Genomic DNA, 25578 nt, shown 5'->3' with positions numbered 1-25578 from the left:
AAGTATAGTTGATTTACAATGTTGTGTTAATTTCTACTGTACAGCAAAGCGATTCAGTTATACATATATACCTGCTCTTTTTCCTATTTTTTCTATTATGGCTTATCACAGAATATTGAATATAGTTCCTGTGTTATACAGTAGGAACTAGGTTCTTCTTAATGCATGCCTTTGGTCTTTCCTCTGCCTTGACTTGGTGTGATGAAAACATCAAAAGACAACCTAATTCCTGCTAAGCCTCCATTAACTTGTTTCTAAAATTGGGAAAATAATTCTATGTCATTGTAGGGTTAATGAGATATTACAGGGAGCTCTGCCCTTGGAATGTACGTAGAAGCAAAATAAATATAAATCATTCTGATTTTCCATTAGATAAAAGCTGCTTAAAAGGCTAATAGGTCAAAGGGCTCAAAGTATTAAGAAGAATGGTGCTCTATTTATTCACATTAAAAAACTGATTCAACTATGTATGGAATGTCTGCTGTATACAAAGCAGTAGGCAATGTAAATCCTGTTTCCTAGGATCACAGAAACTTTTTAACTCTAATAGCCACTTAACCACTTGAAGTTGTTTCCCCATCTGTAAAATGAAAATATTTATACCCATCACGTAAGGTTAGATGAAGATAAAATGAGAGAATGCTTGTAAGGTACATAGTATACTGCGAGTGCTCAATAAATGCCGACTATAATTCCTGGAGCTTGTTGATGATAAAGAAACCAGTTGGCCCTGGGAATCTTGGGCTGATGGTGATTTCCCTCATAACAACGCATACAATGCAAAGTTTTTACAATAGTTCTGCCTTAAGGAAGATTACGAATATGTTCCATCTGCGGAAAATACTTGCTGGAGTCTTACCTTTGAATCAAAAGCTGAGAGATTGTTCTTTCAAAATCCAATAGGTGGCACAAGGAGTACTGGCCAGCAGAGAGCTTTATCTTCCCACTTCCAGAGGGCCTTCATCTTGGACATGTCTTCCTAGTCTGTCACATGGTCACTCCATAAGTAGCTGTGCATAACAGACTCTTCAAATATACAGACCATGGTTATTATGGGGTTTCCTTAAAGAAAAAAGAGATGTGGTCTAGAAAGCAGTTGAGAATGAGTCCAGTTTTTCCCAAATACTTTCCCCTAAATATTCCACTCATCTGAAACTAGTTAATTACACTAAACTACTTAAATTCCAAATTGCCCTTATATGAAAGTTAAATACCGTTGTCTATAAATGTATTTCTTATAGAGACACATGGTCCAAAAATCTAGTAGAAGGTCTGTCATCATTATTAACAGTGCCAGCTCTGTCATCACTGGGTGGTGTGGATGCTAAAGCAGTGGGCACTGGTCGATGAGCTGGGGGAAGATGGTCTGCCGTATTTGCTAATTTCTGTAGGTGTTTCCACCATGGCGAGTTTCAAACGCTAAGATGCAGTCCCTTACACAGAGCAGGGAAGAGATGAGCACAATATCCTGATCAGGTAATGCCAAAGTCTTATTTTAGAAATATTTCCATTATCATCAGAAGTGCTAATAAAATACCCATATTGACGATTTGGGGCTTTCTTTTCTCTTTCCTCTGATCAAAAAGCAGAGAGTGGGAATGAAAAATGGGAGGAAGAATGGACTACTAGACTCACCCAAACTGAATGATTAGCCTTAAGTAAACAAGGGGTGACCTACTTGATCATTTTACCCACCTGAGCTCGACACATAACAGAGTCAAAGCTCTATAAGGTGTAGCTCTCTGACTTGCTATTAAAGAGGTAATATATTAAATACAGAATTTCAGGTTAGGAAGGGACGATCCACCCCAATTTTAGACAGCTTTAATTGCTCCTTTATATCATGTCAAAATCTGCTTACTTCTATGTACAATAGCCAGGACATGGAAGCAACCTAAGTGTCCATTGACAGATGAATGGATAAAGAAGATGTGGCACGTATATACAGTGGAATGTTACTCAGCCATAAAAAGAAACGAAATTGAGTTGTTCGTAGTGAGGCGGATGGACCTAGAGTCTGTCATACAGAGTGAAGTAAGTCAGAAAGAGAAAAACAAATACCGTATGCTAACACATACACATGGAATCTAAAAAAATAAATGGTTCTTATGAACCTAGGGGAAGGACAGGAATAAAGACACAGATGTAGAGAATGGACTTGAGGACAAGGGGAGGGGGAAGGGTAAGCTGGGACGAAGTGAGAGAGTAGCATTGACATATATACACTACCAAATGTAAAATAGATAGCTAGTGGGAAGCAGCTGCATGGCACAGGGAGATCAGCTCGGTGCTCTGCGACCACCTAGAGGGGTGGGATAAGGAGGGTGGGAGGGAGACGCAGAGGGAGGGGATATGGGGATATACATATGCATATAGCTGATTCACTTTGTTATACAGCAGAAACTAACACAACATTGTAAAGCAATTATACTCCAATGAAGATGTTAAAAAGAAAAAATCTGCTTGCTTTTAACTTAAATTCACTTATTGAGGTTCTGGCCTAGCGAAAGAACATAGAAAATACATGTCATTCATTTTCCAAATGACAACCCAGAGCTAATTGAGGATGGGGTTTCATTTCCTCTTTGGATTTACTTCTCCAGGGTGAATATCATAGGCTCCTACAAACAGTATTTGCTGTTTCTCGTCACCCTTTTCATGTTTCTCTGGACATGCTCCAATTTGCCCATATCCCTCTTAAACTAGGCCCAAGGACTGAACACATGTCCTGCTCAGAATAACAAGGAACCACTATCCATCTTGTTCTTATCATCACCTGTGTATCTGTACAGCCCAAAATCGCATAAGTTTTTTGACAATGCAATGGCATCACACTCTTGATTTACATAAAATTATAACTGACTAAAATCGTACATCTTTTTAACTTATTAATCCTCATATCCCTTATGCTATAATTACATTTTAAGAAATCTAAGTCCAGTGAATATACTAAAAACCATTGAATTGTACCCTTTAAATCAGTGGGTTGAATGATATGTGGATATCTCAATAAAGCTGTTAGAAATATAAGTTCAAGAAAGAAAGACAGATGTGTTTTATGAAATGCTAAATTTGGTGGGGACTTTCCTGGCAGTCCAGTGGTGAAGACTCCACGCCTCCAATGCAGGGGATGCAGGTTTGATGCCTGGTCGGGGAACTAAGATCCCACATGCTGCGTGGTGCAGGCCCTGCCCCCCCCCAAAAAAAGCTAAATTTGGTATTTTATAAAATAACTGCTATATTTTGACAGGCACATTATCTCATAATATAATTCTTTCAACAATACCTTGTACCTTTGAGTCCTACAGGCATTAGGGAACAGGTGCAAGTGGAGGAGCAAGGATTTGAACCCAGGTCTGCTCGGGATGCCCATGTTCATGTCATGCTCATTCCACCATGCCACCCTGCCTCCCTGTCACCTTGCTGTGTGCAAGGCTTTGTGATTGGTGCCCAGCTGAAATCAGTGGAGGAGATCTGCCAGGCAGGCAGAGCTGCAGGACCACATGGGTCCTGAGAGGAGTAACAGGTGACATGATAATTGAGAGAGATTCAGTGTTAGAAAGACCTAGAAGGTAGCAAAAGGTAGGTGTCCCATACGTGGAGCAAATATGATTATTGGCAGTGGTGAAAGTGGGGGTGGGGGAATGGGAGAAACAGTGGGAGTGACCTAGACAGTGTGGGCAGTGTGGGACAGACAGGACAAGTGACAGCAAGCTCCCAGCTCGGTCTGCCTTTCAGGGGTGTTACCTGGAGAAAATAGACGTAAGCAAGTTAGAGTCCTGATTTTGAAGAGACCAGGGTTCTGGTCAGGTTATGGAGGCAGGAGCTAAAGCCTGAGGAGTCGAGAACTCAGGCTCTACAACAGGGAATTAGAAGAGGGACTCGATGCCTGGTTGAAGGCAAAAGCCCAGAGGCCAGAACCAGGGCATTTGATCAGAGCAGGACAAGTTACAGGATATCCTAACTTTGTCCCCTGCACTACTGAAACAGGGCCTTAAAGCCTTCAGCTAGAGACAGGATTGGGCCCTGAATCTGGGGGAGGGCCAAAGCTATAGATGAATGTCAAGTGGCACAGTGATGGGGACTGATAGCTCCTTAGAAGAGACCAGTGCCTATCGCGTTGTGTTTTGCTTTGTTTCCTGCAACATGCATGACCAATGACAGCTGTAGGTACACGTACCCCTTTAAAAATATTCAGGGTTAGACGCAATTATGGGTGTGCCATCTATAATGCCAGCTGCTTCCTACTACACAAAAAAGCATTTCAGGAAGTGACTAGGAGAGAACACTGTTTTGGAATAACTATGAATCTGTTCTATTCAGTTTTATCATCAGCAAAAATTACTTGTATGCATGTCTGATTTTGGCAGGCCAGTGTGATGGGATCCCCCTGGGTGGGCATCCCCATGTGGACCCCACCTGGTGTGGCCTCTCTCTCAGTGCCAGCTCACTCACTCAGCCAAGGCTCCTTGGGTTTCACGTAACAGATACAGTTCAAGGTTGCCTGAGCTAAAACAGAGAGTGGACTGGACATGGGCCAGAGCCGGAAGGGCAGCTGGGCCTCAAGGGGGTTAGAACAAAGCCCTGAGAGGCCCATGGGAACGCAGACAGCTATTCTCTTGCCACCTCCCCTTTTCTCCCAGGGGCGACCTGGTTTCTCATCTCTACTTCTCCCTGACGCTTTTAGTCATCTTTTGCTACATTCCAGTTTTTTCTGCCTCCCAGAGTACATCGTGAAAATGGCCATGCCAGCCCCTTATTGTATGCTGTCCTAGATCTAGGCCAATAGTGACTGACCAGAAGGGTTGTGTCCGCATTCCAGACGTCCTGCAGACAGAATCTCAGCTTGGGTCAGGAGCGTCTCCTCCAATCAGCCGTAGGCACTTGGGGTGGTAGTGACTCCTGGGGCCCACCCCTGTGGAAGTGGATGCACAGAAGCTCTTTAAAAAGGAGGCACAGACTGAACTAAGACCCCCTAAGGTGCCTACTCCCTCCAAACTGTTGTCAAGGCAGCCAGTGGCTCTAAGTCCTCCTGTTCAGACTGCCTCACTGTAGCTCTGCCTTCAAACACTGAACAGTACCTAAACATAGTTTGTTAAGTGAAAAGGCCTTCATCATGAACTTCATTGATGATGAATGTCTGCAACAAAAACTTTTGTTTTCAAATCTAGGGACCACACATTAAGGGGAGAAACCAGTTTAAACAAAAGACCCACCAAGGACATTGGAAATGAGCCTGTTTACAAGGATCCACATCGCCTAACAATATATTTTACAACCAACAGAATTACTGAGGCATATGTACAAGAAGTTAATTTGCAAAGTGCCTTTTTAAACAGCCCTCAAATTATGTCTGAATGAAAGCTATCTTATTCATACTTCTCTAGGTATCCAAAGAATAAAACCTGAAATCAAAGACTAGAAGCAGAAAATCTGGAGGTTCTGACTTACATGGGCTCCTGCTTCAGATTAATAAGGTAACATTAATGGAACCATGGGGCAGGTTACTAAATCTGAAGGCTGTAATCTTAGGCTCTGAGAGCAACCGAGACTCCTTCCCCTATAATCTCTAACAATGATGATGAGGAGGAGGATGAGGAGGATGGTATTATCTGAGCACTGATTTTGTGCCAGGCACTGTGCTAAACACTTTGCATAGATTATCACATTTAATCTTTATAATTTCTCTATGAGATAGATTAGGGGTCCCCAACCCTGTTAGGAACCGGGCCTCACAGCAGGAGGTGAGCGGCGGGCGAGTGAGCAAAGCTTCATCTGTATTTACAGCCGCTCCCCATCGCTCGCATTACCGCCTGAGCTCCGCCTCCTGTCAGATCAGCAGCGGCATTAGATTCTCATAGGAGCGGGAACCCTACTGTGAACTGCGCATGTGAGGGATCTAGGCTGCGCGCTCCTTATGAGAATCTAATGCCTGGTGATCCGAGGTGGAGCTGAGGCGGTGATGCTAGCGCTGGGGAGTGGCTGCAAATACAGATTATCATTAGCAGACAGGTTTGACTGCACAGAGACCACAATAAATCAACTGCTTGTAGACTCATATCAAAACCCTATCAGTGAGTGGCAAGTGAAAACACGCTCAGGGCTCCCACTGATTCTGCATTATGGTGAGTTGTATAATTACTTCATTATATATTACAATGTAATAATAATAGAAATAAAGTACACAATAAATGGAATGTGGTTGAATCATCCCGAAACCTTTTCCCCACCCTCCGCTCTACATCCCACTCTGTGGAAAAATTGTCTTCCATGAAACCGGTCCCTGGTGCCAAAAAGGTTGGGGACTGCTGGGATAGATAGTATTATTTTCCCCACTTTACAGATGAAGAAACTAAGGCACCATGCTAGTTAAGGTCTCATGAATGGTAATTTGCAGAACAAGCATATAAGCCCAAGTCTGGCTGAAGCTGAAGACCTTAACCAATATAAAATACTTAGATCGTCCAACAAGAAATTTTTGTGAAAAGTTGAAAAGGAAGCTCCCTAATGGACAGTGGGAGTTCCTATCATTTTTTATCTCACGAGGAGTTTTCATTTTCAATGCATCTGAACAAGTTCTTGGGGGTTTTGTTTTTGTTTTTGTCTCCTATAAGGAAGGCACTAATGTCAAGGGTAATGCAAAAATGATTACGACCCTCTTGGGTTTCTCAAGGAGCTCAAGGTCATCTAATCCTTAACAAGAGGCGGTACAGAATAGTTAGAACGCTGAATATGGTGTCTCATTCCAGTAACATCCTAGCTCTAGGAGATGAAGGGAAGGAATGATCATGTCTACTAAGTATATAAAAGTTACGATTTGCTGCTGTTAGCTGAATCATGTCAGGGGACAGAAATCCCGTTAGCCAAAGTAATCACAATTCTCAGCAGGACCAGTACAACTTCTGGTTAATCATGTACCCGTGTCTTTAAGTGAACTGTGGGTTGTGATCCTTATGAATAAGACACAAGACTAAATGAAGGAATGGATCCTAGACAGGACTGATCCTTGTGGCCTGTTCTCAGTAAACACTGTCCCTGAAGAAAACACCACTGCTGTGAGCTGTCAGCCAGCAAACCGAGGCAGGGACAACAGGGAGAAAGGCAGGGGAGATCTTTGGAAAGAACTCTCCCCTCAGCGTGACACTTTCAATCTCAAGGATCTTTCCAGAACAGTCCCAGGAATAAATGGGTACACCTGTTCTTTGTATTTTGATTGCAGAAACCAGTCCATCATCTGCCGCCAGCTGGACCCAGTGGATCTCAGTGCTGCCTGCCATCAGAAATCTGAACCATGCACCGATTGCTTGCTCTGTGCTCCACTTCCACGACCCAACCCTGCTTTCTGTTCAGGTAAGGCAAGCCCAGCTGTGTTTTTCTGCACCCCTGAAGTCTGCAGCGGTCTGTGATCAGGACGTAAAGTCTTATCGATGGCAGTGGAAAGCAGGATGCACTCCAGATTTTGGATAAAATAGCTCCAATGCTCCTTTTCATTTATATATGACTTTACATGACAAAGCCCATCACATTCATCATTAATTAAGCCCGCCGCTTGGTGCCCTCTGAGGCAGGGCTGAAATAGTCTGCTCATTTTACAGCTGACAAAACAGATAGCAAGGCTTAGGGGTTTGCTGAAGTGAAGTGGTGTTCAACCGAGGAAGGCTGCCCCAATTCCCTTTCTAGTTCATTCTTTTTTGGCCTGGAAGAGGCCTTCAAAGTGCCCAGCTCTTAACTCCAAACAGCTTAAGGAAGTCAGCTGGGAAGAGTTGCTTGGCAGGGGAATGGCAGCTGTCACAACCAGAGCACAGTGTGGGGCTTGAATTCTTTGAAAACTGCCAAGTCATATTTCTCTGGCTCTCAGTGGATGTTAAACACACATGCACATAAGGTTTCTCCTGCCAGGCCAGAGAGCAGGCCAGGAAATGTGGGCAGTTGTAGCAATGTCACATTTGACCTGGTGGAAAGCCTCCTACCCACTACCCACACTTCACCCGTCTCTTACCAGATCCTTTATATTAAAATTTTAAATGAACTCAGAATTGAACCTATTCCAAGAGCAGGCCTAGTCCCATATTTGTGGCATGTGGGGAACAGGAAAAATGGTGGCCCACATATCATGTGTCTAAATATAAAAAAATTATAGCTGAAGCTAACAAGTTAGCCTTGACAGGCCAGTTAGCCTTTCCTACCTTGACAGATATATGTTTATAATGACCTATAAAATCAGTTTGATTGATGCAAAACTCCTCAGAGCTCCACACCGAATGTGGTGGTTCCAGGAAAGCACTTCTGGCCTGATGTCATTTCCCACTCGCAGGCCTGGCCCATATCATAAAGGGCCTTATATACACACGACGATGATCCCACCCCACATACGTCCAAGCTCCTGCCACTTCGGCACCCCCTCACAGCCACCGCTTTGGGCCTGTGGTACCACACCAATGGCACGGTCTCCCTTTGGAAGGGTAGATCAGGAAAAGAGGTTCATACCAGTCCTGGAAGCAGGGACTTTGGCAGGGAATTCTGGACCTAAAAGCAGAGCAAGGATCTGAGTGAATAAATCACTTGGCCTGTGGATTCCTCACCCAGTGAAGAGGAATGACCAGAAGAGAGCAACAGTAGAGCTGTCTAAAGAGTGGGCCCCAGGGAGGGGCCTCTTGCCAAGACCTAAGAGCAAATGCTATCCGGCCAAATAATAAATCAGCCAAAAGTGTGAGTTAATACTGGAGACGGCACAAATCTGGATACCATAAATAATTTCACTTCAGCTACAAGGCACAGAGGCATGAGCGATTTCAAGTGTTATGTCTGCTGCCTCCCACAAATAACTTACTCTGGGCAGTAGGCGTGGTCTCCAGTAGGTGTAAAGGCCAGAAACCAAATGAATAAGCTCTGTAATTAAATATTTTACTCAAGAGGCTGAGCTCCCATAAAAAAAGCAGATACCAAAGCTCTAGGTGGTGACCCTAGGTTGGGTACCCCTACTATTGCCTCCCCAAAATGGACCAAGTGGGTAGAAGGAGAGATTCCCCGGGCCCCTGGGCGTGTGCTGCATTGGTCTTTGTGGAGAGGTCCTTGGGTCAGCTGAGGTTTCGAGGGGCCGTGGGACAAAACAGACCCCTCTGTCCACATCGCTTCCCTTAGAGTCAGAGCCATGATCCCAGTCCTGGGGCTTGAAATGCAAAGAGGTTAACATTACAAGCTCCCGTATTAACTCATCGATCAACTTTGTTTAAATTAATGATTTACAACATTTAATTTTAAGGGAACCATGTCCACATCTAAAAAGTATTTTTATCATCAAATTCTCAAGGCAAAAGATGTAAATAAGGAAATGTGTAAGATGTATATTTTGATGCTAATTTGTGGCTGTGCTGTATGTCAATGGTAACAGCATTGAATTCTGGATTCTTTTTTTTTTTATTTACTTTTGGCTGTGTTGGGTTTTCGTTTCTGTGCGCGGGCTTTCTCTAGTTGCGGCGAGCGAGGGCTACTCTTCATCGCGGTGCGCAGGCTTCTCATTGTCGTGGCTTCTCTTGTTGCGGAGCACAGGCTCTAGACGCGCAGGCTCAGTAGTTGTGCCTCACGGGCTTAGTTGCTTCGCGGCATGTGGGATCTTTCCAGACCAGGGTTCGAACCCATGTTCCCTGCATTGGCAGGCAGATTCTTAACCACTGCGCCACCAGGGAAGCCCTGGATTCTTGATTCAAAGGCTTTAGTCCAACCTTTTCTGACAGCATTATTCCTAATATATGAAGGACATATTTCCTTAATGATCTTTTGATGGTGGTTATATAAATTAATACATTAATTTGTTTTTCTTTTAAAATGGAGATAAAAATAGAGCCCAAATCAGAATAAAAGAGTCAATTCACACCATCACATAGTGGTCACATCTGTGGAGTGGACAGACAGATCCTTTTCCTGCCCCTACAGCCTTCTCCCCCACAGATCCACTATCTGTTCAGACAGACCCATTCTGTATAGCCAGGGACAATCTGTGTGCCTATACTGACCCCATTTCTGGTTGTCACTTGATAACATGGCCCATCTACTTTTGTGTTGCCACCCACACAAGTATCCAACTTCCTGAAGGCATGCCCTCAGCCTCCCCACCACAGTTCAAGTTTCCACATTATCTGATCCATCCTCCTCACCCATCCAGTTCAGGTGAATTGTATGTCCAAAGAAGGTGATGTGATGCTGTCAATAAGACCTTGCTGGAATGGTACAGTCCTGTCATTGAATGAGAAGAATGACTCTCAGACAATGCTGATGGCTGCTAGTAATACCTGATGTCACTGATATCGAGGAATGTAACCTTTCATTTATCTAGAATAGTTAGGGAACAGGGAGTTCTAATATACTGGATAATCGCTTAACTATAGACTACCAGTTTTGAAAGAAAAATAAACTAATTTGGAAAGAACTATAAATAACACAACAGCACATTCCTGGCAGATCATAATTTTACCTGGCATTGTAATTATTTACGAGTGTGCTCCACCTCCCCTGCAAGGCCATCAGCTTCTCTCCTTTTTTTTGGCCCCGCTGTGTGGCATGCGGGATCTTAGTTCCCCAACCAGGGATCGAACCTGCACCCCCTGCATTGAGTGCAGAGTCTTAACCACTGGACCACCAGGGAAGTCCCACCACCGGCTTCTTTTTTTTTTTTTTTCTTAACCATCCTTATTGGAGTATAATTGCTTTGTGTTAGTTTCTGCTGTATAACAAAGTGAATCAGGTACATGCATACATATATCCCCATACCCCCTCCCTCTTGCACTTCCCTCCCACCCTCCCTATCCCACCCCTCTAGGTGATCACAAAGCACCGACTAGCTATCTATTTTACATTTGGTAGTGTATATATATCAATGCTACTCTCTCACTTCGTCCCAGCTTACCCTTCCCCCTCCCAGTGTCCTCAAGTTCATTCTCTACGTCTGTCTTTATTCCTGTCCTGCCCATAGGTTCATCAGAACCTTTTTTTTTTAGATTCCATATATATGTGTTAGCATACGGTATTTGTTTTTCTCTTTCTGACTTACTTCACTTTGTATGACAGACTCTAGGTCTGTCCACCTCACTACAAATAACTCAATTTCATTTCTTTTTATGGCTGAGTAATATTCCATTGTATATACGTGCCACATCTTCTTTATCCATTCATCTGTCGACCACCATTGGCTTCTGAAGAGATGGTCTGGATCAGTTTCATCTTTATTACCCTTATAGTACCTGGAGAGTTGCTTTATATATTGTAGGTGCTAAAAAATTTTTTTATTAAATGAAAATATAGTTGACCCTTGAACAATGTGGGGGCTTGGGGTGCCTACCCCACACGGTCAGAAATCTGCATATAACTTTTCACTCCCCCGAAACATACTGCTAAAAGCCTACTGTTGACTGGAAGCCTTACTGATGACATAAACAGTCCATTAATATATATTTTGTATGCTATATGTAATGTATACTCTTCTTATAATGAAGTAAGCTACAGAAGAGAAAATTTTATTAAGAAAATCATAAAGTAGAAAAAAATTTACAGTACTATACTATACTTATTGATACTGTATGTTTATGTTGTCTGTTTACAAGATGAATCTTCTGTCAGTATCTACATCAATATTGTCTTATATGATACAAAACACTGTAGATGTTATCCAGATAACTAACACTATTACCCAAAAACTGGGTTCACCTCTTGGTGGGTGTTGAGCCAAAAGACACAACCAAGCCAAAGAGCAGGAGAAGGAAGGACTTAAGCAAGTAAGGAGCACACTGGGGATCTTTCCCAAAGAAGTGTCTCCACTTAAGCTAAAGGTACATGCATATTTATGTAGGGGCTTGAGCAGAGGAGAATTCAGCATAGAATTGGGCAAAGGTCGACAGAGTCCAAGCTTTAGTTGATTGAAGTCACAAGGGTCAGAAAAGGTCAACATCATCATCCTTTACGTTCTGGTTGATCTGGTGATTGACTGCTTCAGGCTCATCTTTACCACTGAAATAGAACTGGAAGCCTTTACAGCTGATTTGCTATCTTTGCTATTGTTACTTCTCTTGCCTGGTAACAGTCATTTGTTCCTGCTTCTTTTGTTCCCTTAAGATTATTAATTACTGAGATCTGTTTGAGACAAGCACTGTGGCCAGGCTTAGATCACAAAATGACTTAGGCCAAAAGTGGCTTCTCTTTGTCAAGAAAGCCATGCCTGGTTCTCTTTCTCTGGGGACCCTCTACCCAATCTGCTTACAAAATCCCCCCTTGAGATATTTCACTCTTCAGTCCTGAGGGGTACTGGACTGAAGGTAAGTCTTCTGTAATTGCTTCCTGCTGAGAATGGATGTTTTAGTCTTCCTAGTTAGAGGAGTGAAAATCTCTTGCTGCTAGAGCTAGGTAGGTTTTGGGGTCCACCAAAGTAGTGTCTGAACCTTGCTTGAATAGCATTATTCTAGCAGGTGTAGAAGAGGCACAGTGGGAGAGACAGTTAACAGCAACTTTGCAACATCATTAGCACAGACTTGAGCCAAGAGCCCCCTAAACCAAACCATTTTTCTAATATTTTCCCTAAACTGGGAAGGGGATCATTCAGAGACGAGATTTGGTTTTTCATGTGCATCATAAGTTGAGTTATATTAGAAGACTTATCAGGTATTAAAAACAGCATTTGGTATATATTATAGCATAAGCTCCTCCTTGAGAGGCTGTTAAAATATCAAGGGCCATGCAGTTTTGTAGGACCGCTTTTTCATCATAGAAACTTTTTTTTTTTTTTTTTGTGGTACGCAGGCCTCTCACTGTTGTGGCCTCTCCCATTGCAGAGCACAGGCTCTGGACGTGCAGGCTCAGCGGCCATGGCTCACGGGCCCAGCCGCTTCGCGGCATGTGGGATCTTCCCGGACCGGGGCACGAACCCGCGTCCCCTGCATCAGCAGGCGGACTCTCAACCACTGCGCCACCAGGGAAGCCCCATAGAAACTTCTGAGTTCATTAGACTGACAGCCTGATTACTGTTGTTAAGGCTTGCTGGGTAAATTTTGTTAAAGCCTCTATGTGAGTGATGATGACGTCCTCTGTCTGTTTGATTTCTTTCTTCTTCTTTTTTTTTTTTTTTTTTTTTTTTTTTGGCCACACCATGCAGCTTGCAGGATCTTAGTTCCTTGACCAGGGATTGAACCCCAGGCCCACTGCAGTGAAAGCTGAAAGCACCAAGTCCTAACCACTGGACCACCGGGGAATTCCCCTCTATGTTTGATTTCTAAAAGCATCCTCTCCTCAATGGCCAAAGCAGATGTACAATGCATGTTCTACAGGCCACAAAACAGGCCATTCTGGTCAGTAAAGTTTAAGTTAAACCATGTATAAGCCAGCATGACTTGCCCATATCTCAATATGAAGATTTTTTTTCATCATTTCCCCTCTTGATTGAAAGTCTTTCAATAGACAAAAATATTTGTCCCTTGATGCCAGGGTGGTTGATGCCTGCCCTGGGTTCATCATGTCCCTTGGTGCTAAGCCTCCTTTTTGTTAATATATAGATATTCTTCTAGTTATCCACATTGGGGGAAGTTAATCAATATTGTGAACAGGCTCAGAGGTATGTTAATGGGGAAACATTTTGTAGGTTATATATACATTTATCCATTATACCAGATTGTAACACAAACATTGTACATGTGCTTATAGCAGTAGACTTAAAGCAAGCAGTGATACATGTCATGAGTAGTTACACTCTGTGATAACTTCACTAGATAATTTTCTTTTCCTCCTGAACATCAGGGCAAACATATGGCTAACACAATAACATTCAATTTTGATAGGGCCTTGACATGGGGCATCTGATCTTCTTCTAAAGATACATTGTTGTGATAAGCTTCAGAAACAAACTTAGAGTGTCTTTTTAGCAATTCATTTAAAATTTACAATTATGTAATGTAACAATAAGTAGCTATCTGGGAGGTGAGTCTCAGGCAGTAAATACAGACCTCAATTAACAAAACTTGATTTTAGTATCCACTGAAACATAATTTTTCTCTACAATTACCCTCATTTTTAGCAAATATAGCCAAATTAAGACTAATTTGCAAAATAAGTCTGATTAATTGATTACTTAGGCTCCTCTAAGTTGGCTCGGCTGGAGCTTTTCATAAGGAATCTCAATTGAACTTTTGAAAGGTCTCTTAAAGCCAGGAAAGCCATGCCATGGGCCTGTCACAGATTTCACATGAAATATCTATAGATTTGAGTGAATTCCGCCCTTTTCAAGGTCCCCCAAATACCTTGAGGTTCCTGTACCTTTTAGGTGGTGGCCTTCTTTATTTACCTGATAATGCTGCTGGGAACTTAAGAATTTCTAATTTTTGGAGGGATCAGGTAGAAAGAAAAAGACAAATGTTCCTGTTTTACTTCCAAAGGTATAATTTACCAAATTGCTGTTAGTCATAATTAGCTTGAGCGGAAGGGTTTCTTTATATCTGGAAAACACAGATTAAAGCCAGTAACATTTTAGACAAAAACAATAAAAATTATAACCATATTCATTAGTTCACTCAATAGCTAATCCTTTTTGTTAACAGTTTTATGAAGCCATCAGGTTTTCATTAAGATTCTTTAATTTCTTACCCAGTTCAGTGGTATGATCAGAAATTTATCAGAGACCTATACTTATCAAAACATCCTTCCTAAGAATCTTCTTGAAGATGAAGCACTTTTGCAGAACATCAGAGTAGAACAATAACTGTCTGCAAATGACAAGACTTAAAAAGGCGTGATTGGGCTTCCCTGGTGGCGCAGTGGTTGAGAGTCCGCCTGCCGATGCAGGGGACACGGGTTCGTGCCCCGGTCCGGGAAGATCCCACCTGCCGCTGAGCGGCTGGGCCCGTGAGCCATGGCCGCTGAGCCTGCGCGTCTGGAGCCTGTGCTCTGCAACGGGAGAGGCCACAACAGTGAGAGGCCTGCATACCGCAAAAAAAAAAAAAAAGGCGTGATTAACACCTGATTACAATGTAATTGACAAAGAATGTTGGTTACTGCTGTGACATACAACATTTTAAGATAATACCTAGAATTACGACAGATAACATTATATACCAGGACATATCCAAATTTTATATAATTTCTAGAGTGTCTATATTAATAATATATTAATAACATTTATTCCTACAGTATAACCTGAGAAAGCTTGTCACTCATTTGACAGTGCTTCCCATGTAATTTAACATACCAAATAATCCTAGTTAATTTAATATCTCTCTCTGAGGTGCTTCAGGGGTCCTCTGAAGCATCATAGTTAGCTGGAGGTCAAAAGAACTTCAGTTAGAATTTGATATTTGGGGGACTTCCCTGGTGGTCCACTGGTTAAGACTTTGCACTTCCACTGCAGGGGGCACAGGTTCAGTCCCTGGTTGGGGAACTAAGATCTCATAAACTGTGTGGTATGGCCAAAATTTTTTTTAAAAAGAATATGATATTTGGGAATTTTGTCAAAAATATCAAAAGGTGGGGTGGAGTCAAGATGGAATACTAGGAGGATGCAGAATTTGCATCTCCTCACAACTAGGGCACCTACCAGGCACCGGTGGGGGACCACAGACACCTAAGGGGACAGGAGGAACCTCCAGCGACCGAGTAGTACATGGGGTGTGAGGGGAGTGAAGGTGGGGGGAGAAGTGGAGGTGGGATGGGACTGGTGCCCCTGAGGGGTGGCTGGGGGAGGGGAAGGGATCCCACGCCCAAAGGGGGAAATTGGGGGACCACTGGGAGGGCAGAGGATCAAAAGGGAACGTGGCCACACTTCCCCTGCCCACTTGGGCCCCCAGGAGCCTGCTGAGAGCTGGGGCCTGATCCTCTGCCCACCGAGGCCCCCTCCTGCTGCGGGTCCTGAGGGAGTGGGAGGGAGGGAAGGGGGAACAAAAGTAAAGGCCGGACCTCCTGGACCGGCATCCCTGAGGGGCAGCTGGGGGAGGGAAGGAATTCCTACAGCCAGCGGGACCTACCCACGGTTAGGGGTCCAGTGACGACGGGGGAGACCCTGGGTGAGATGATGGGTGAGGGGTGCAAAGGACTGGAAGGGAACGTGGCCAGTGCTTTCCCTGTCCACTTAGGCATCACACCACGTGCTCCTGGGCCGAATGCTCTGCCCTCGGAGCCTCCCTCCTGCTGCACAGAGTCCAGGCCCTGCCCCTACACCCCCACCCAGGGCCCCATCTCTACACTCGGAGACATATGCGCACTCCAACTGCGCTAAGCGTGAAACCCACCCACACACCCTCACTCAGGGCCCTACTGCCAAACTCCGGAACCCCACACTCCAGAGGACCTCCTTTCCACGTGCTGCCTCTCCCCTTCTGCGCAGGTCCTAAGCAGAGGCCCTGCCCCACATTCAAACGTCACCCCGCCACCTGCTTAAGTCCCGCCTCACCCTAAACCCCGCCCCTGCCTAAGTTCCACCCCCCCATCCCCGTCTAAACTCCACCCCCATAGCCAAGGCTTTTTTTTTTCTTTTCTTTTTTCCTTTTTTAGATTGGATTTTGTTTTACCTTGTTGATTCATTGTTGTTGATTCTTTTATAGTTTTATTTTTCCTAATCTTTTATTTTTCTGATTTTATTTTATTCTTTATACTTTATTAGTGATCCCTCCTTTTGGTTTGTTCTTCCCCCTCCCCCCTTTTCTGTTTTCTTTTTTCTGTTGTGGTTTTATTTTACCTTGTTGCAGTTGTTTCAATTATAGTTTTATTTTTCCTAATTATTTTTTATCTTTCTAATATTTTGTTTTTTATTCTTTGATATTGTACTGCTCCTTTTTTAATTTGTTCCTTTTTTTTTAACTGTGCCATGAAGCTTGTGGGATCTTGGTTCCCAAGCCTGAGGTCAGGATTGTCTGACAACCCCTCAGAGTCCAAGCTAACCTGGCCAGACTATCACCCAAAAACTGGGTTTGCCTCTTGGAGGGTGTCAGGTCAAAAGCCACAACAAAACCAAAGACCAGGAGAAGGAAGGATTTATTACTTGGAGCAAGGAGAACACTGAGGTTCTTTCCCAAAGCAGTATCTTCCTGAACAGCAAAATTAGGGAATTTTTAAGCTAAGCATACATGCATATTCATGAATGGGCTTAGGTGGTAGGTAGAGTCCAAGCTTTAGATGATTGAAGTCATGAGGGTCAGAAAAAGTCAACCCTATCATCCTTTAGATTCCAGTTGATCTGGTGGTTGAGCACCTGAGGGGGCATTTAAATTTTGCGAAATAGCTCAAGATGGTGCTTCAGGCTAGCCTTTACCATTGAAATAGAACTGGGAGTCTTTACAATTTGTTATCTTTGCTATTGTTACTTCTTTTGCCTAACTTTGTCCTTTTGTTCTCTTAAGATCATTATTACTGAGACCTGTTCAAGGACAAGTACTGTTGCCAGGCTCAGATAACAAAATGGCTTAGGCCAAAAATGGCTTCTCTTATGTCAAGAAAGCCATGCCTGGTTCTCTTTCAACAGGGATCCCCTACCCTATCTGCTTACTGGACAAGATTAACTGCACAGTTCTTGAGTCATTCCTCCTCCCCTGTTGAGATGGGGACAGAAGCTGATTTGTTGGGTGAATGCCACTCACTTCTTCAAAGGGACACTCCAGATCAAGATGTCTGGAGTAGCCTCTGAGTCTGATAAGTGAGCTGAGGTGCATGGACCTGACAACTCAGGCACCAAGAGGGATTCTCCTATGCCCTTGCCTGCAGGACCCCAGCAACATAGAGCTGGGAGAACCCAAAGGGGCTAGGCGAGATGTCCCTGCGTGGTTGCCAAAATTTTTACCAAAAAACTGTATTGACCTCTTGGTGGGGGTCAAGCCAACAGATACAGCCAAGCCAAAGATCAGGAGAAGGAAGGATTTGTTACTTGCAGCAAGTAAGGAGAACACTGGGGATCTTTCCCAAAGCAGTGTCTCCCTGAACAGCAAAATTGGCAAAGTTTTTGTTGTTGTTGTTTTTTGTTTGTTTTAATATTTATTTATTTTGGCTGTATCGGGTCTTAGTTGCAGCATGCGGGATCTTTGCTGTGGCATGCAGGATCTTTCGTTGCAGCATGCAGGCTCCTCATTGAGGCACGTGGGCTTCTCTCTAGTTGTGGTGTGCGGGCTCTAGAGCATGCAGGCTTAGTTGCCCTGCAGCATACGGGAATCTTAGTTCCCTGACCAAGGATCAAACCTGCATCCCCTGCATTGGAAGGCAGATTCTTAACCACTGGACCACCAGGAAAGTCCCAAAATTGGTGACGTTTTAAGCTGAGGGTACATGCATATTCATTCATGAAGGGGCTTGAGCAGAGAACTCAGCATACAGTTGGGGATTGACAAGAGTCCAAGCTTTAGTTGATTGAAGTCACCAGGGTCAGAAAAGGTCAACAGCATCATCCCTTAGGTTTCAGTTGATCTGGTGGTTGAGTGCTCCAGGGAGGTTTAAATTCTACAAAACAGCCCAAGAAAGTGCTTCAGGCTAATCTTTACCATTGAAGCAGAACTGGGAGTCTTTACAACTGATATATTACCTTTGCTATTGTTACTTCTCTTGCCTGATAACAGTCATTTGCTCCTGCATTCTTTTGTTCCCTTAAGATCATTAATTACTGAGACCAGTTCAAGGACAAGCATTGTGTCCAGACTTAGATCACAAAGTGGCTTAGGCCAAAAATGGCTTCTCTTATGTCAAGAGGAGCCATACTTGGCTGTCTTTCTCCGGGGACCCCTTACCCTATCTACTTACAACACTAGACATCAAAAATGAAAATATAATGTGAAAAAAATCCATATTTATTTACAGATAAAATGATTCATGCATTGATAACAAAGAAGGAGCAATATGATTGCTTTATGGTAGCCTAGTGTAATTGATACTATTGCTTCACTGTAACTTAGCATATACCCACATGAATGGTTATACCATTTTTATGGCATACAGTATTACAGTCATATTCATACTACAGTATTAGAAACATTGTTATTTTTTTTTAAAAACCACATACCCGTGATGATAGGCAGATATGCAGTTTCTCCAGTTACAAGAGAGAGACAGAGAGACAGAGAGGGAGGGAGAGAGAGGCATAGTATATGGTCATGTAATTCTTTGAAAGCAAATTTATGAAACAGTAAGAAAACTAAAATTAATTTCGTATTAAATATCACTCACTTCATGCTTACGTATGGATAGGCTATCTACTTCAAGTCTTGCACAGGATGTTCTATATGTATATTTTTGGATATTTATTGAAAAAAAATCTGCATGTTAAGTGGACCCATGCAGTTCAAGCCCATGTTGTTCAAGGGTCAACTGTACAGAACACATACTATAATTTACCAACATGACTTAATCCTTCGTTGATAACTCAGAAGGCCCTCCAGGATCACACATTTCTTCAAGCTTATTATTATGTGTTTTATCTCTGGGGATGTTTAATATAGGCCAAGTGACGAAAGCAGAATTCTGTAATGACTGGAAGACAGAACTTGATGTCCACTGACTCATTCCAATTCTAAGTCTATGTGCGTGTGTCTTAAAGTCAAATATAGAAGTGATCCCATTTATTACTACCTAAAAGAAACACCACATCACAGTGCAATTGTTTATGAAAATAGGTTACAAATAAGGAGTGTTAACCAGCTTCTGATTATAAACCTTAACCAGGGCAAGGAATGTATCTTAGAGATTTTTGAAAAGGTAGGCTATCATTAATTAGTACCATTAATATGTTATTACCAGCGGCCTCCCCCGCCCCCGTCGGCCGGGGTGCTCTAGATGCTGCACGGAGACCCCCTGCGCCCCTGCGAACATGGCGCTGGAGCGTGCGGGCCGCGGTCTGCAGCCTGCGCGCGCGCCATCTCTGCGCCCAACGCGCCTTGCTCCCCGCTGCCTTGGGTACTGCGGGCGGGCGCCCTCGGGGCAATGCGCCCCGGCCATAAATTCACAAACATGAATAGGTAACAACAGAAAACAGTGTTGGAATAGTGCGAATCAGCAATTTTGCATAGGAAGCTTTGGGAGATGTTGTTTACTGTAGTCTGCCTGAAGTTGGGACAAAATTGAACAAATGAGGAATTTGGTACTTTGGAAATTGTGAAAGCTGCTAGTGAACTCTATTCTCTTATCAAGAGAAGTAACTAAAATTAATGAAACTCTAGCAGAAAATCCAGGACTTGTCAACAGATCTTGTTATGAAGATGGTTGGCTGATCAAGATGACACTCAGAAAGCAGAAACTAACACACCATTGTAAAGCAATTATACTCCAATAAAGATGTAAAAAAAAAAAAAAGATGACACACAGTAACCCTTCAGACCTAGATGAACTAATGAGTGAAGAAGCATATGAGAAATATATAAAATCTATTGAGTGAAAATGGAACCTCTAAATATACTAGTGTGAAACAAACAAAAATATGTTATTACCATTATTTTATTAAAGCCTAATCATCAGATTATAATCTACTAATTAATGCAAACGTATTTATCATTATGTGCCTGATGTATGCCAAACCCTGTGTTAGTCATTAGGGATACAATGTAAATATAATTCATGCCCTCCAGAAATTTAAGTAATTCACCTTTAAAACCATTTTATTGTGCAGATCATTTTACAGAACTTTAGATGTCACTGTAAGAAATTAGCCTGGGAGTGATGGGACTGTCTAACACATCCTGTAACTCACTCAAAATATAGAATAATAGAAAACAAAGAATGCGAATGTTAGCTTAATTACTTAACATTCGCCTTTTTTTTCTGAAAAACACAGCATCCAGAATGTTCCTTTAAGGATCTAGTCTTTTGCACTTTCAGAATTCTGGGTGAATTTGCTTCTGCACATAAAATGATTTTCATTTCAGTTAGTACAATACCTGTCAGTCCCCCAGGACTTGAGGGTAAAGCCCCAGGCAGGAAGGGAACAGCCATCACATTGCCCCCAGCCCTTGGCTGGCCTTTCTTTGGGTGTGATGGTGACAGAGGCAGCATGAGGGAGCCCTGCCCTGGGAGTCGGGAGAAACCAGGAGGCAGAGACAGGTGCTGTCAGTCCAGTGTGTCAGGCACTCTGCTAACGGATGCCGCCTTGCTTCTGGACAGCTTCTTGTAAACATGCTGATTCTCATCGTGACAGGAGGACTTTACAGCTTAGATCTTCATGTCTAAAACGAAGGGTTGAGGTTACATCAGAGTTTCCCAAATTAAATTCCGCAAAACACAGGTCCCATAAGACGTTTCTTCAAAAAGCAGCCTGGGGCAGCAGTGTTGGAAAAGCTGCCCACCACACCCAGTGGTGGAGAGTCACAAGGCACAGCAGCATATGAAGGGTTCGGAGAAGCTGTACCTTCAAAACACTTTGATAGCAGCATTTCTCAAACGAGTTTGACCATGAAACCCTCTCTTCTAGTTTCACCTACTAACATCTGCTGATTCACTTAGTATCCTGAGGTACAAACTTTGGAAACATTAGAATAAACGATCTCTTAAACGCATTGATTTTATAGCATCTTAAAGCAGAAAATAGTCTTAGACATCAGAGGGCCATGAGGTTAAGATCTCATAGCTAGTCAATGGCCAAACTAGGTCCCTTTCAGTTGCCAATTTTTCACATTCTATGTGCTAACAATCGCAGTGAATGAAATTTTACTGTGAGGAAGTTTAGAAAAAGCATCAGTAATTGAAATCTACAGATAACCTTAAAGCTCCAGGGTTTCCACTTTTGGTAAAACTCTGTTGTTTGAAGTTACTCCTGATGAAGCAAAACTAATGGTGTATGTCCATAGGCTGGTGGAGATGCTACTGAGCAGAGAATTATCCACAATTCAAGAAGCTAATGAGAATGGGGGAAAGAGAAACAAATGGCACTGAGTCCAAAGCCAAGGTAATTAGCTCCTGGGTGACTAAGAGTAAATTATCTTTTTTTTTGATACTGAGCTCAAGGAGATCCTTGGCTTTTTTTTTTTAAGTACTGAGTCATATATTCCTTTGGTGTCAGAACTAAGAAAAGAGAACCGATGCTTGCTACACTGACCTCAATGTCCTGCGCTCTGGTAGTGTCTCCTTAATGCCAACTCAGAAAAGCCTCACACATCACTTCACAATGGTCTTTGCCTCTACTTAAAAGGACAAATTTTAGGCTTCAATTTCTTTTCATGCCATTTGCTTGAAAAGAATTCTTTAAGTTGGTGGCTAAGTAAACAACAGTATTCTCCTAGCAGTGAATTGGCTGTCCCACAATCCCAACTGTAGTATAGCCTAACCCCAAAGTAATTAAAGAATCAAGTGATTTGCATTCTTTGTCTATAAAACTACTCTTGAGTAGCAGATGGCAAACACAAATGATTTGCTCTAGAGACATATGGAAACCTCTCTGTTTCGTAAAAGCCTCAATGAATATTAAACGCCGAGTGATGTCACTCACTGCAGAAATAAAATGTTGTGATAATCCCCAAAACAGGCCTAATTAGGCCATACAGCTACTTGAGTTTCAGAAAGTAATAGGAGGGAAATTACTATGTGATTGGGATTTCATTAACAGTTCTTCTTAATCTGAATATTCATCCTGGCCCCAAAGAATTACCTATTCAGCCTTATTTCTTCAGCATTCTATTAGATTGTACCATAATTTATAATTGTAAATCTTAAAAATGAGTAATCAAAGAGATCTGCTTGATTTCATGTTAACTCTTCAGTTCTGCCTGAACAGCAAGAGCAAAAATTTCAAGAGAGATAGGGTGTTTTATCACAGGTTTGGGAGCATTCACCGTGCTCCCTGATAAACTCCGTTTTATAAGCCCTTGCTGCTGTTAAATTGGTGGTGGGAGTGAAATCTGTGTTTAAGGTTATTCAGGAAATGATTATCCATATTAAGCAGGAATTGGAGGCAGGAATCTGATTGAATATGGCTCAAAATACAAAGGAGAATTTCATTTTTCTCTTCATCCTGTAGATTGGCAATCCAATAAGTTGTTGGCAACCCAGTAACTTGTTCTCGTCACAGAAAGGACTGAAACTTTGCACTCCTTGGAAAGAGAGAAGTACTGATAACTGAGTCATAGGGTGAACTGAATGCTTTTTAGAATAAGGAACTAGGTGTCTTGGGCTCCTTTCCAGCCCCACACTCTGCCTGGCCTCCAAGGCCTCCTAGGCCTGTTGATGAATCTCCTCAGTTCACTAGGGTGTTTAGTTGGCCTTGGAGACCGAAGTCTGTAAGACCAGAACCCCTAAGGCAGATCTCAGGATATCTGTTAAGAGCTTGGGTTCAAGAGCCAAAGGATTTTATAGACAGAAATGGATTCTCTAGTCCAGCCTCTTTCATTTTACAAATGAGGAAACTGAGGCACAGAAGGGTTGTTGTCCTTCTTTTAGGTCGCAGAGCTAGTTAGGGGCAGAGCTAGGAACGGAACCCAGGTCACCTGATGCTTTGTCCAATCTTCCTTCCATTAAAAAATCCCTGGACAGGCTTGTCGGGGCCTGATAGAGAATTTAGAAAGTTCAAGGCTATCAAAGTGTTTAACCTTACCTGGTTGCTGAAGTGGGGTAGAAAAGGGACCAGGTGTCTAAGTGCCTGTGTTAATTCTAGCTTTGGACCACCCATCGCCTCCTCAAGGAAACAGTATTTCTCTCTTGCCTCTTCTTTCCAGTTCAACATCAATCCATCTGTTTAAGAGAAAGACAAGTCAGAATTTTCCTGGATTCAGCCCCATGACCTCTCCAGAAATTTCAACATAACTGAACACGATATGAATATCTATATGCATTTGAGACTGAAACAGGTTGTAGTTTTCATTGGTTGCTTCTACAGCATTGTTGCCTCCTGTCTTCTCTATTTCTAACAGGATCCTGTGATTTAGGGTGAGTTTGACCCCGTATTCAGCTCGAATGACTTAAGCCAGTTGGCTTACGCCATTCTCTTGGACCCTAGGATTGGTTCACAGAAGGGCAGTCAGGGCCCATGGAACTGAATTCTAGGGTATTTATTTGAACTCCTGAGAAAGAGGATTCTTTACATTCTGCTCTCTTTGAATCTAGGTGTCCCAGGAGTTTCAGCAAGACATTTTGCAAGCACATGAGGCTGGTCTGTTGAAATCAGTGTTACTTTGAGGGAGCATTGCTAAGAAACCAAGAGAGAGAAACCAGGTCCTGGGCATGTCATTTGAGCTGCTGGATCACTCACCTGTCCCTAGTTCTAGATCTGATTATTTTAGTATATGATTAAGTAAATATTTTTATTATTTAGCATTTAGTATTCTATTATTTACTGCCACACGTATCTCAATACCTCTTATGATGCTGATTGTGAGTTTCATAACATCTTGACTTTGCCATTGGATCAAAGTCCATTTTAAAGTTGGTTCCAAAAGGCTTTCTTTAATCACTCATTCTAACAAGAAACTCTACCCAAAGCACATAGTACTTACTGTGTATGTGCCTTATTTGACACAAAATCCTACGTAGCGATGCCCAGGCTAATGAAAGGAATGAATTTCACTAACATATTTTATTGTCAAAAACTTTATTATTAGAGAAAGAAATAATACAAGTGTATTAGAATAGATTCCTTCCAATCCACCCTATAGTAAATTTCATGTAGCCATTTTTTGGTATTATCATGTCATTTTTATTTAATTTTTACATTCAGTGGAGATATGCAAAATATTTAACAATCAGTTTGGCATAAGCACTTGACCAATCAGATTGGATGTCTGACCAATCCGAATTAAAAGCCAACCAATCAGAACAGACACCTGACCCATCAGAATAGATGAAGTGTGTGTCTGCCACGTATCTGCCTCCCATTTATCATTGAACTTTTCACTTGTGGGATCTCCCCTCAATTACCTGGGAAGCAAACTGAGGGCAGGGACCACATGACAGATACCTTTGCATCCTCCAGGTAGGCCTTGCTGAGCTGGTTTCACAGTGTGAGCTTGTTTGAGTAGACATTATTCAACCAATGATTGCTCAGGAAACATCAGTGGGTGGAAAGAGTACAGTGTGTCCCTCTCTGATGAAGATAATTGTAGAATTATCCCACTGGATTATCACTAAACAAATAGCATGGTTTGGGATGACAGACAGTTGATAAGAGAAATTGGTATTTTTGAGGAGTTATCATTCAATATGGTCTTGACAAGCTAGAGAAATAATATATAATCACACTGATTTTTTAAACACAACAATAAATAGTATACTTACAAAATGAATAACATATAAATAGAAGGTAAAGTACAACCAGAAAGGTATTGGTAAGGCTAAAAATACCTAGGTCTTATAGCAAATAATAAACTGAAGGTGTCCCAGATGTTTTATAAATACCTAGACTGGGGACTTCCCTGGTGGTCCAGTGGTTAAGACTCCGTGCTTCCATTGCAGGGGGCACAGGTTCTTTCCCTGGTCAGGGAACTAAGATCCCGCATGCCATGCGGTGTGGAAAAAAAACAACAACAACCTAGACTTCTGGCATGATAGTCAGATGTTCATTCATTCGTTCAACAACTCAGTACCTACTATGTGTAAGGCATCATTCTAGGCATGCTGGCGACACAGAAATCAGCAATGTCCCTTTCCTCAAAAGGCTCA

At 42.5% G+C, this 25578-nt stretch overlaps 1 protein-coding gene across 9 annotated transcripts in view; it reads left to right on the top strand.

Moving 5' to 3' along the window:
• The window catches only part of LACTB (lactamase beta), a 61846-nt gene extending 37609 nt beyond the window's left edge, over positions 1 to 24237 (top strand). For 5 of the 9 annotated variants that reach the window (XR_007475649.1, XR_004485819.2, XR_007475638.1 and 2 more), the window contains 4 exons: positions 5388 to 5477; positions 7220 to 7350; positions 21780 to 21877; positions 23640 to 24237. The gene's annotated coding sequence lies outside the window, so the exon portion shown is untranslated. The remainder of the gene's footprint in view (positions 1 to 5387; positions 5478 to 7219; positions 7351 to 21779; positions 21878 to 23639) is intronic. The other 4 variants (XR_007475639.1, XR_007475644.1, XR_007475640.1 and 1 more) reach the window with 4 other exon arrangements.
• Positions 24238 to 25578: the final 1341 nt, after the last annotated feature.

The sequence above is a fragment of the Orcinus orca genome, chromosome 2, assembly GCF_937001465.1.
Source record: "Orcinus orca chromosome 2, mOrcOrc1.1, whole genome shotgun sequence".
Classification (NCBI taxonomy): Eukaryota; Metazoa; Chordata; class Mammalia; order Artiodactyla; family Delphinidae; genus Orcinus; species Orcinus orca.
This window is presented reverse-complemented; position numbering and strand designations above follow the sequence as displayed.